The sequence below is a fragment of the Megalobrama amblycephala genome, linkage group LG2 (genome assembly GCF_018812025.1).
Source record: "Megalobrama amblycephala isolate DHTTF-2021 linkage group LG2, ASM1881202v1, whole genome shotgun sequence".
Lineage (NCBI taxonomy): Eukaryota > Metazoa > Chordata > Actinopteri > Cypriniformes > Xenocyprididae > Megalobrama > Megalobrama amblycephala.
Genome location: NC_063045.1, coordinates 35,128,268 through 35,140,338, shown reverse-complemented (window position 1 = coordinate 35,140,338; position 12,071 = coordinate 35,128,268). Strand labels below are relative to the sequence as shown.

At 36.1% G+C, this 12,071-nt stretch overlaps 1 protein-coding gene across 1 annotated transcript in view; it reads left to right on the top strand.

The window, feature by feature from the left end:
- Positions 1 to 12,071, top strand: part of gnaz (guanine nucleotide binding protein (G protein), alpha z polypeptide) — a 51,798-nt gene that overhangs the window by 16,013 nt on the left and 23,714 nt on the right. The window lies entirely within an intron of this gene.

Below are 12,071 nucleotides of genomic sequence, written 5' to 3'. Positions count from 1 at the left end.
CTAAGTAGATTGTAAGTAACACAAGCTGAAGGTATTTTCATGTTTTATTCTACAACATAAAATACACCAGTAATACATGCTTTTTTTTTCTTAAAAAAAAAAAAAAAGAAAAAAAAAAAAGCTTTTACTTGTCTTGAAAAAGGCAGTTGATAAGTCACTAAATGGGACCAAAGAGGTTGTCAGACATTAAATGTCATCAGGTAAACTTATCTACTTACTAGTCCGCTTCCACAGCCTTGTTGCGTTTATAACTATTATAACTATTATAACTCTAACTTTCAGAGTAAATGTTTTTGAACAAAGACTGAAAGAGTTGTTGGAAGCTTAATGTTGATGTCATGCAACGATGGTGTAGTTCGATTATAGCCTATGTTTAGCTTTTGGCGATTGTATTTACACTCAAAAATTCATAAAAGTTGTGTTTGTTTGTGAAAATTATCATGATGAACCAAAAATGCATGAATCATAAACATTTGTTGGTCACAGAAATCCAAAAGCTAATGGAAAAATCATAATAGATTTTTGTCGAGGGAATCAGGTTGATGCGAACTTCCGGATTAGCCTACAAAAATACATCATCAGTGGGCCAATATTGCAGACGTTTATGCTTAATTAATTGAGAGAAGCAAATCATGATTACAATTAAAATACAGCCCTAGTTATGAGTATGTTTGTGGCCTATATGCTCTCCATTTTAATTAAAATTACTCTATTAGAGAAACAATTCAATTGAAAAAGATTGCATATGTGATTTTTCTATAAAAGCTACTTATCTTCTATCTGCGCTTACTTGTAAAGTGGACTGCGTTGGAATTCTCAAGAACAATTAAATGACTGGTTTGAGTCATGCGTGTTCCATTAAACTCTCTGACGTCACACGATGCAACTCAGAGCTCACCGCTGGCCAAATTGAAACCCTGTGTCTTCAATCCAAAGATGAGAAGCAAAAAAAAGCAAAAACTGAACACTACAACAGGAAATTCTCCCCAACGGCACTTAAAAACGACTGCAACAGCGGTTGTAAGGCATTGCAAATTCCCCGCTGATACACATCTCCTGAAACAATGATTGTTCTTGTGACGGATGGTTGAAACCAAGAGGACAAATTAAGGGAAATGGTATCTGATTCTAACATTGTTCGGTGAATTGTATGATTGTTCACTGTTGCCAATGTGATCAAAGGCTGCATCTGTTCTGGTTGGTATGTGGTCTCAGCTGCCCACTGACACAGTAACCCAGGACTCTTCCTGTTGTAGCTCAATAGTCAAAAACACACCCATCCTGATGCACGACTTGAGAAGTATAGCTTAGCGCGGAGTGGATTAATAGCTTTAGAGTTTATATCAGACATATTAATGCTTTAGCATTTAGTACTTGTATGTTTGACACAACACCTCAGGAATGCTCATCCACTTTGCTCTCTCATGTGAATTCAGTTTGCATTACTGTGGTTTCCTTTTCCATGATGCCTTATTAATAATACAGAAAGATGAGATGTGCTAAGATTTATGAGCCTATTTCATTGAGCAGGGATACTGTATGGTTTCTGTATAACCGTACTCGAATTATTCTGCACTGTAATCAGTTAGTGTCTGTAACTGGGGCATGAGTCATTGTGGAGGAAAGACAGCGGTGTGATATATAGACAGCAACCCTCCCTTAATAGTGTGCCAGAATACCAAAGGGACGGAGGGTGGGTGGAGGGGAGAAAGGGACTGACGTCAAGCCGTCCACAACACAGATGGCAGGACTGAACTCTCTGGGTAATTTTACTTAATATATGCGAGGGGAAAAGGTCACAAGTTTGTGTATGTTTGTTTGAACAAATATTGTATATTTGGTTGGGTGAATTTGTCTAGATTATATCTGACCCCATTTTTTTTTTTATTCTTGTTGGAGTATTAGGATTTCTTTTTTGTAAAAAAGTTTGCATCATAATGTGAAAACAAATCTAATTTTTCATCTTAATGTCTTCCTGTATCTCAGTCAGTAGAGCATGACACTATAGCAATGCCAAGGTCACGGGTTCGATTCCCAGGGAAAGCAAGAACTGATAAAAATGTGTATTTTGAATGCAGTGTAAGTCGCTTTGGATAGAATCATCTGCCAAATGCATAAATGTAATGCTAAGTAAATAAACTAAATTTATTTATATTGGTTAAATTTATATAAATAAACAACAGTAATGAGATTTTTTCACATTACAAATACATGTAGGATTGAAAATCATCCTTTGTGGAAAAATTAAAATCAGAATGAATTAAAAATCAATACAACAATTACATTGTTAGACATGAGTTACTTACACTTGTACACTTGAACAAATGCATTTACTGTATAGTACTGTAAGTCGACACGTATCACCATTTGCAACCCATTTTACTTCCATAATGTGACATTTCAGAGTGAAAAAAATGCAGTTTGCTCTGCATAAAACAATGCATATGCTGATATTTGGCAACTGGTTAACTTTACCAACAGGAATTCAGCTGCTGAACTGAACTCAATTCATAATTGATTAACTTTGCAACATGACGTGTTTGACAAGATGGCGGCACGCATAGACGCAGCGGCTTCACGCTCTCGTGTTAGGTGCCCTTTTTGTTTGTTTTTGTTGGATTGCTAGGTCGCGTTTAGCTGTGTGAATCCGACATACAGCCATCAGGACCTTTGGAATTGAATTGAATTAACTTAGTTATTGAACAGAATTGAAACAACATTGAACTAAATTGAGCTGAGTAATGAGTATTATATTTCCAAATAGCTGCTTAAAACTTAAATTGAATTTGTTTCATCATTTGTAAATTTTACAAAATTAACATTTCCCTGTTTATTAACGTAAAGCTACATTAAAGCTACTATTAATGTAAAGACACAATCTGTACTGTATGAAGGGCAATATAAATAGATGCGGCTTGACTTGAATATGAAGTTAAATTGAGCAAAAACATAAAAATCCCAAAAAGGTTCTTTCAAATCTGTGCGTCATCATAAAATAACCATAGTATGCTTCACTTAATTTGACACAGGTTTCCTGCTCTGTGAAATGTATGTGATATTTGTCAGACATATATGAGTTGAGCCAAGATTGTATCCCAGAGAGTTACAACTGGCAGGCAGCCTTACATAACACAAGCATTCATCAATAAGACAGAGATGCCATTGCGTGTTATATAACAATCTATTTTTATTGCACAAAGCTGGGTTTGTTCTGGGGAAAGGGAGTAGTCAGTAGTGGCCAGGGTCACATGGGTGACCAACTCAATAAAAAATATGACCTCAGTGTTCATCAAAATGCATTCATCTGACAGGTACACAGATATTCATTTGTTTAAGATTCTCCTTTTTAGAAACTTTTTCAGAGTCTCCAGAGGAACAGTCAGTATCAACAAAGTCTGTGTCTGTGCTATAGCCGAGTTTGTCCTCCCGCACTCAAGTCAACATGAAATCAAAATTTACACTTTTTACAATTTAATCAATTCCCAATGGATAAAAAATCTTGCCAGGATATCTCAAATGCAGTTCAAATGCAGAGTTTAATAAACATCCAACAGGCAAAAACAAACTAGTGCTAACACAACTGAGACTGAACAAACACTAAGTGAAAATGAGGAACTTAAATACACATGGTGATAAACTAAAAGATGAACAACTGTGATGATGATTAGTGTCCATGGCAACTGATGAATCTCAAACAAAGAAACAAATGTGACTAATAACAACAAACTAAGAGTCCATGAAAGCTAAACTAAGAATAAACACAACAGAATAAGTGTGATACCACACACACACTGCGTGATTTAGTCTATGAAAATGTAGCTGTCATGATCTCCGTGTTTATCTTTGGACTTCTGTTTCACTTCCTATCTCATGTGCCATCGTTGCAGTTTTCTTTTTCAACTTGATTTGCTCCTTGATTGTTTCCACAGGTGTTTAGTGTACCCCCTTGTTACCTTGTTAGTCTCATGTGTATTTAGCCTTTGTGTTTATCCTGTTGTTGGTCTGTCTATGTTTTGGCCTGTTGCTGTATGGTTTGGTTTTCCCTCATGGTTCTAGTTCCCTGGTTTCTTTTGCATTTGAATCCCTTCTTTCCTTTCAAGTAATACACAACACAATGAAATATAAACAACAAAACAGATCAAGCCACAACACAACGAAATCGCCATAACACAACAAAATCAGAACAACACAACGGAAACATGCTACAACACAAAGAAATCAGCACATCAAAATGGAAAGAAGCCACAACACAACAGAAATGATCCAATATATATATTCCTTTGCCACTTATTGACACGTTAATAAATGCGGCCCTTTGTCTTTTTTAATTATGCACTGTTAGAGTTGAATGAGCCGAGGGATGTAATGCAGGGTCTAATGATCTAACAAAATCAAAATTTTGATATCCAATATATTTTATGAACCCTTGAAGTTTCTGTGGGGCAATACATTATCATTCTATTGCGCAATCAGCCCATTCACGGCGCTGTTTCGGTGTGTCAATACTAAACATGCAAGCTTTATACTACTGCAGTAATGGTAACAGACTAACGAAATCCAAATTTTGAACAGTTTTTACTGTACCAATATATTTTTTCATGAACCCTTGAATTTCCCATATGGGTCAATAGAGCCATCTGTTGTGCAATCAGCCCATTTCACTCTGCCATTTCTTAACCACATATGTGTTAAAGTTAACATGCAATATTTATACTAGTGGCAATGGACTAACAAGATCCAAATTTTTTACCATACCAATGTTTTTTATGGACCCTTGAACTTTGCACATATTATTACTGTTGATTTCATTTCACAACGGTGTTTCGCACAGCCATGTAAATGATGATTTAAAGCTAAATTTTGGGCTTTGTACTAGAGCAGTGGTTCCCAACCACATTCCTGGAGGCCCACCAACACTGCACATTTTGCATGTCTCCTCAATCAAACAAACCAGATTAAGGTTATCAGCTCAATAGTAATGACTCAAAGATCTAAAAAGGGTGTGTCAGATAAAGGACACATGCAAAATGTGCAGTGTTGGTGGGCCTCCAGGAACGTGGTTGGGAACCACTGTACTAGAGGAAATGATCTAACAATATTACTAATTTTAAACAGCTTTTACTGAACAAGGTTTTTTCATTGACACTTTAAATTTGCATAGCTATATAAATGACTTGGCTAATAGTTTTTTTTTTTTTTTTTTTTAAATGGGTACTACAGTAAAATGTTCAAAATCTGGATGTTGTTTGACCATTACCTCTGGTATAAAGTCCTTAGCTTTAACGCACCCTCTATAGTGGCAGAGAAAGGGAGCGGGAGCATTTCTGTTGTGCTGTGGCTTGATTTTGCTGTGTTGTTAACTTGTATTTGCTTTTTGATTTTCATTGTGTTATGCACTACTGGGCCACCATACTCCTGTCATCTTTATCCACCCAATGTAACAACAGTTTGAATGCCCCCAAAATATGTTGGTGCCAAATTCGGAGTTTAAGCTAAGTGCAAATAGCGCCCCTTGATGGCAAATGCTATTTACACTAGCTCCACCCACCAGTGTCTGGTTGGGCCACTCAAGTTTTAAAAAAGACACAGAATTCAAGTCTTCAGTGGCACAGCAGTAGCAAGTAAAGCTCGTAGACTTGGCTTTTAATGCGATCGACGTGGGTTCGAATCTGCCTTTTGCCGAGTTCACATTTATTTTCAATAAAAATGAAAATAATGTTCTAAAAGTGGAAATAAACTTTGGACGAGTGTTTAATAATATTAAAAGTGTTTATTGGGTAGGGTTAGGGGAAAGTGTAGGGAGGTTTTTATTCTCCCAATAAGGGAGCATCTATTTAATAATTTTAATAAATATAATCATTTACACTCTATGATATTATTGCATCCAAAAATACTGAGGCGCAAATAGTATCAGCAATATAGTATAGATAGCATCTAATTGCTGTTTACTCTTATTGCAAAGAACTGATACTTTTAAATGGTGTAAATAGAATATATCCCTATTTTCACCTAAATGCTTCTATTGTCACTTAGTGTAAATAGAATATATTGCTATTTTCACTTAGTGTTATTAGAATATATTGCTATTTTTTTTAGTGTTTTACTTAGAGTTTTTGTCATTATTTTTATCATATAATATAGTTAAGCAATATCTTACGAAGAGTTGCATTTTTTCAAATATTAGCACAATTTCAACTCTTGATATTGATTTTATACAGCAGTTGAATAAACAAGAAGGTAATATTAAGTGACTTACATTTTAGTCATCATATTACCTGTTTTTTTTTTTTTTTCATTTCGCCAACGAAAATAGTTCCAAACAAAGCCACAGCAGAACTGTTTTGTGTCTCTAAGCAACACGCAGTGCTGTTTCGTTACTGAATGATCAGTCCTTTTGACCAAATCAGTTGAATGAATGATTCAGTGACTCACTCATTAAGACAGGCTGAATCCAAAATCGCATATTTCTCTACTATATAGTATGCGAAAAACAGTATGTGACAAAAGAAGTATGTCCGAATTCACAGCACTCATAAAAGAGTAGGAAAAAAGTACCCAGATGACCTATTAGTTCTGGCGAGATTCTGACGTACACATTAGATGAACACTTTACTATCCCATGAGGCCAAGGGAGAGGATTTGTGGCAGTGGCAGTGAAGCAACGCTACTGACGCTGGTAGGTCACATGATCATGACAACATGGCACATGGCAAATGTAGTACATCCGGATTACATTCATACTACACTCACTCAAACTATATAGAACTGATTTGTTTAGCACTTGTGAAGTAATTACTTATTCAAAATAAGTACCTTCTCAACAGAGTATGTCATTTTGGACATACCCACAGTCAAAATGCTTCGTTCCTGAATGAATCAGCTGTATTAACAAATCGACTAAATAAATGACTCAATGATTTACTTATCAACAGTGACTTGCCACTTCTGTGCTACCACCTCTGCATTGCAAAGATAGATTTTGTTTATACTGATTTAATTTTATTGGTAACAGCCCTGTAGTGTATTATTATCCTAACTGAAATTATTGATTAAATATAAGAATTTGACATAAAAGATGACACATACATTTAATTAGGTTAGAAAAAAAATGATCATAAAAGGTAAAAATCAATTTAAACTTATTGGAAAAGTCTTTTTATCACTGCTAACCACTGCACAGAATATGAAGAATATCAAAAATTTTGTGAGTCTGCTGTTCTAAACCTGCCAAGGTAGCAGCACAATAACACACTCAGCAAAACATAGTCTAATTATCATTATCAACAAAATGGCATAAAATATCGAGATACACTTTTTTGTCAGTATCATACACCCCTATAAGAGTGTAATTTTTTTAGGTAATATGAGTTTCAAACTAGCTTTGTGTTAATTTTCTCTTTTCTCTAATTTCATAAAACTACACAACTCAAACATATTGCACAAGAGTATGACACTGAGCCTCCCTCCCATGAGCAGCTTTTTGAAAAATAATTATAATTATGGGCGCATTAATATCAGGAAATATGTGGGGCTGACAGCAGCTGATCTCTGGAGGCGTAAAGGAGCCAGTGGGGTCAGATTACCTCAATGCTCATGAGAAAACATGAGTCTGACTTAACCGTGAGACCTCTTGTCGTTCTCCATCCACTCACACTTTCGTTCACGGCCTTAGGACATATTTTTGATAGCCAATGCATTTCTGATACACAGAGCCAAGCATCATAAGCATAATGTTTTGGTTTCTAGGTTACTATTTTGGCTGATCCTTACATCAAGTGACAGTGTTAATTTAGACATCCAAGCAGGGTCGTGTTACAAAAGCGGAAGTGGTAAAGTGAGACTTGGTCGGGCACATTCTGTATTTCTTAACCATTCCAGCTGTCATCCTTGGTCTCCAACAGCCATTAAATGTTGCAGAATAATCAACTATTATAAATATACTCCAATTGCCAGATTTCCTCTGAAGTAATTATCTAAAATGGTATTAGTTCTAAAAGCATCACCATTTGACTGATGTAAAGCTGAATTGGAAGAAAAGCAGAAATGAAATCAAGCATGCCCTCGAATATTTATGATACTTTACTTTCCACGAACAAGGTACAAAATAGGGCCCTACTTTCATTTTTCAACAAACTAAATATTGCATGAGCTGTTTTTTCTATTCTTTTTGCATTTACACATATGCATTTATCCAAAAGTGATTTAAATTGCATTCAAGCTATACATTTCTTCAATTCATCCCCTGGGAATTGAACCCATGGCACTTTGGCCAGAGATGGTTTTATTATTGGGAAACAGCAGGGTCCATGGCTCTACCATTGGAAAAAGCGTAATGGTCAGTAATTATGATCAGTGTGAAACGTGAAGCAAAATAACCCAGGATTTCGCTTACATGGTGATTAGAATGACCCAGGTTTAACTATTTCAATTTAAAAGCCCTAATTGGGGCTAGCTATTTTTCCTCTCTATAAACTCCCATAAAAAGAAGTAAAAAAAAAAAAAAAAGATTATTATAATAAGATATTTTTTTCTTACAATAACCTGGGTAACAAGATTAGTACAGGAACGTTAAGCCATATTAGTGCAGTCGACACTAATTGTAGTAATTGAGAAAGTAGAAAAAGATTATTCAATCGTCTTTCCATCATACAGGAAGTAATGTCACTTTCACGTGATGCCACTTCTTGGGTTTCACAATGTTAGGGAATGTTACACTTTTTGTAATAGGAGAAAATCATGTGGTGACACATGAGTCGGGCACAGCTAAATATTAGGTTTTTGATAAGACAAAAAGTCATCATACCTGTTTTTTTTTTCTTTCTGCATTTCGCCTACGAAAATAGTTCCAAACAAAGCCACAGCAGAACTGTTTTGCATCTAAGCAACACACAGTGCTGTTTTGTTTCTGAATGAATCAGTACTTTTGAACAAATTGGTTGAATGAATGATTCGGCTGATTTGGCTGCATCCAAAATCGCATATTTCTCTATTATATAGTATGCGAAAAACAGTATGTGACAAAAGTATGTCCGAATTCACAGCACTCATAAAAGAGTAGGCAAAAAGTGCCCGGATGACCTATTACTTCTGGCCAAATTCTGACGTGCACATAAGATGAACACTTTACTATCCCATGAGGCCACGGGAGAGGATTTGTGAATGGCAGTGAAGCAATGCAACTGACGCTGGTAGGTGACCCACTTCTTGGGTTTCACAACGTAAGGGAATCTTATATTTTTTGTAATAGGAGAAAATCATGTGGTAACAAGTTGGACACAGCTAAATATTCGGTTTTTCATAAGACAAAATAGGTTACAGTTAAAAACTTTTTTTTTTCAATTAAAAGAAGGTCAGTTATTACAATAGTTTGTCATTTTTATTTTAATTGTTAGGTACTCAAGAAGGCCTAACTGGATTTCATTATAAAACGTAATTATTTTATATTGTGATGAATTGGTGGCAAGTTTGTACAATTTGATTAATATGAAAACATTAGAATTTAGAAAAAAGTAAACCCTTACCCCAACCTAAACTTCAGTGGGGCATAAGCAGATGGTATGAATTCTTACAAATTTGTCAAAATATTAAATAGTTATCAATTGCCATGAGTGTGTTGGAAGGCCTCAAGTCCTCCGAGGTCAGACAGGCCAAAATGACCCTTTATGTTTTATAAACTTGCTTATAAAATGTATTCATTTATTTAAAATATGATAATAGCTCTCAAAATATGAATACAAAAATTGTCATGGGACAAAAAAAAGTACTGTATTTGGATTGTACATTCAGAAATTATACTCTGCTTTGCTAACAGAACAACTAGCTGAACTTGAACTAGTTTGATGTGAATTTTGAAACATCTTTTGAATCATCCTGTGCTGTTAACAGAAAAAAAACTCCTCATATATCTTCCTTTTTGTGCACTGTATTTTGTGTCTTTTCCCTGTCAAATCCTGCCACACATATTTGTGCAATAATCTTTCTAAGAGCAGGATTGCCTGTGACAGATCTTGGAGATGTATTCTCTCTCTGTGCGACCAGTCTAGGAAATGTAATCTCTGCCGAAACTAGGCCATGGCGTGATTTCACATTTGTTACACCGCCAATAGCACACGGCCTGTCACAAAGAGCATCCATTTATTATGCTGTCCCTCAGGCACTTCTGTTCTAACAGATCACCTTTAGAGCTCATCTACTCCCCTTGAAAGTACATATTTCATTATGAATTGTTTTAGGGGTCACACCATATTAAGGGTCCGTTTATCCATATATTGTTTGCTGGGGTGCTTTCAATAATGGATGGCATAGTATGTTCAAATGGTGTCAGACTGAAGAACAAGGTGTTATACAGGGATGTGAAAAAAATGACTGGTCGGGATTTTGGTATGGTTAACTGTGAGTGACTAAAATGGATTGAATTTTAAAATGTAGGCCTATATCTAACCCTAACCCTAATAATAAACTTGATTTATACATTTCTCTGAAGAAATGGTTATGCTTGGCTGCATAAAACACAGTCATTAAAAAAGAAGCCTAAATGCTGTTACACAATGGGGTTATTTAAAGGTTTAGTTGAACTTAAAATGTAAATTAAAGGGTTAGTTCACCCAAAAATGAAAATTCTGTCATTTATTACTTACCCCAAAGTCCCTTTAAGACAAGTCATTTCACTCGGCGGCCATCTTTGAAACGCCTCTCGGGCATCCTGGGCATCATGCAATCTCTTTGAATGGGGAAACATCAAATTCTCCAAAAATGTTCGCCAACCTTACAATTAAATTTCATATTTGAAATCAACAATGAAATCTAATAACAACCAGCTCATAAATTTAGTTTCTAAACGCTCGAATCATGACAAAAAAACTGTATTTTTCAGGCTGGATCAAACTAATGCGCATATGCAGACCTAAATGCGCGTCTCTTCGGAGGTGCGCGTCTGACTGTCCCTGTGTCTCAATCAGCTCCCTAGCTCCCTAGGTCGTGAATCAGTATATAATGAAAGTGAATGTGGCTGATACCCTGATCAGTGCCCTGACTACTGAATTAGGGAACTGATTGAGACACACGCTGTTTCTATAGAAACCGGTGATTCTAACGGCCGCTGAAGTGACGCGATGACTTTACCAGTCGGCGATTGGCTCTTATTTAGAAGGCGGGACTTATTCCGCCATATTGCGCGTTACACTTTCTCCCATTCATAACAATACGAGTGACACGTCTTGTGTTATTCTATAGTCTTTGCTTACCCTCATGCCATTCCACACCCGTAAAACCTTCGTTCATCTTCGGAACATTAAGATATTTTAGTTGAAATCCGATGTCTCCGTGAGGCCTCCATAGAGCAATGACACTTCCTCTCTCAAGACCCATAAAGGTAGGCTACTAAAAACATATTTAAATCGGTTCATGTGAGTACAGTGGTTCAATATTAATATTATAAAGCGACGATAATATTTTTGGTGCGCCAAAAAAACAAAATAACGACATATTTAGTGATGGCCGATTTCAAAACAAAGCTTCATGAAGCATCGGAGCACAAATGAATCAGTGTATCGAATCATGATTCAGATTGCGTGTCAAACTGCCAACGGCTGAAATCACGTGACTTTGGCGCTCCGAACAGCAGATTCGATGCACTGATTCATTTGTGCTCCGAATCTTCCTGAAGCAGTGTTTTGATATCGGCCATCACTAAATAAGTCGTTATTTTGTTTTTTTTAGCGCTCCCTCTTGAGAGAGGAAGTGTCATTGGAGCCATCGGATTTCAACTAAAATATCTTAATTTGTGTTCCGAAGATGAACGAAGGTCTTACGGGTGTGGAAGGGCATGAGGGTAAGTAATAAATGACAGAATTTTAGAGTGAACTAACCCGTTAAGTCATCATTTACTCACCCTGGTGTTGATCTAATGTCATATGCTCTTTTCTGGACCGCAAAATTAGATTTTTTTAAAAAATATCCCGCTCACCCTCATCCATATAATGGCAGTGTGGCGACCAGCATCAAACTTTTAAAAAAAGACGCCGGAGTAGCTATCGCAGAATGATCCCATGCAATACATGTCATTCCAAGTG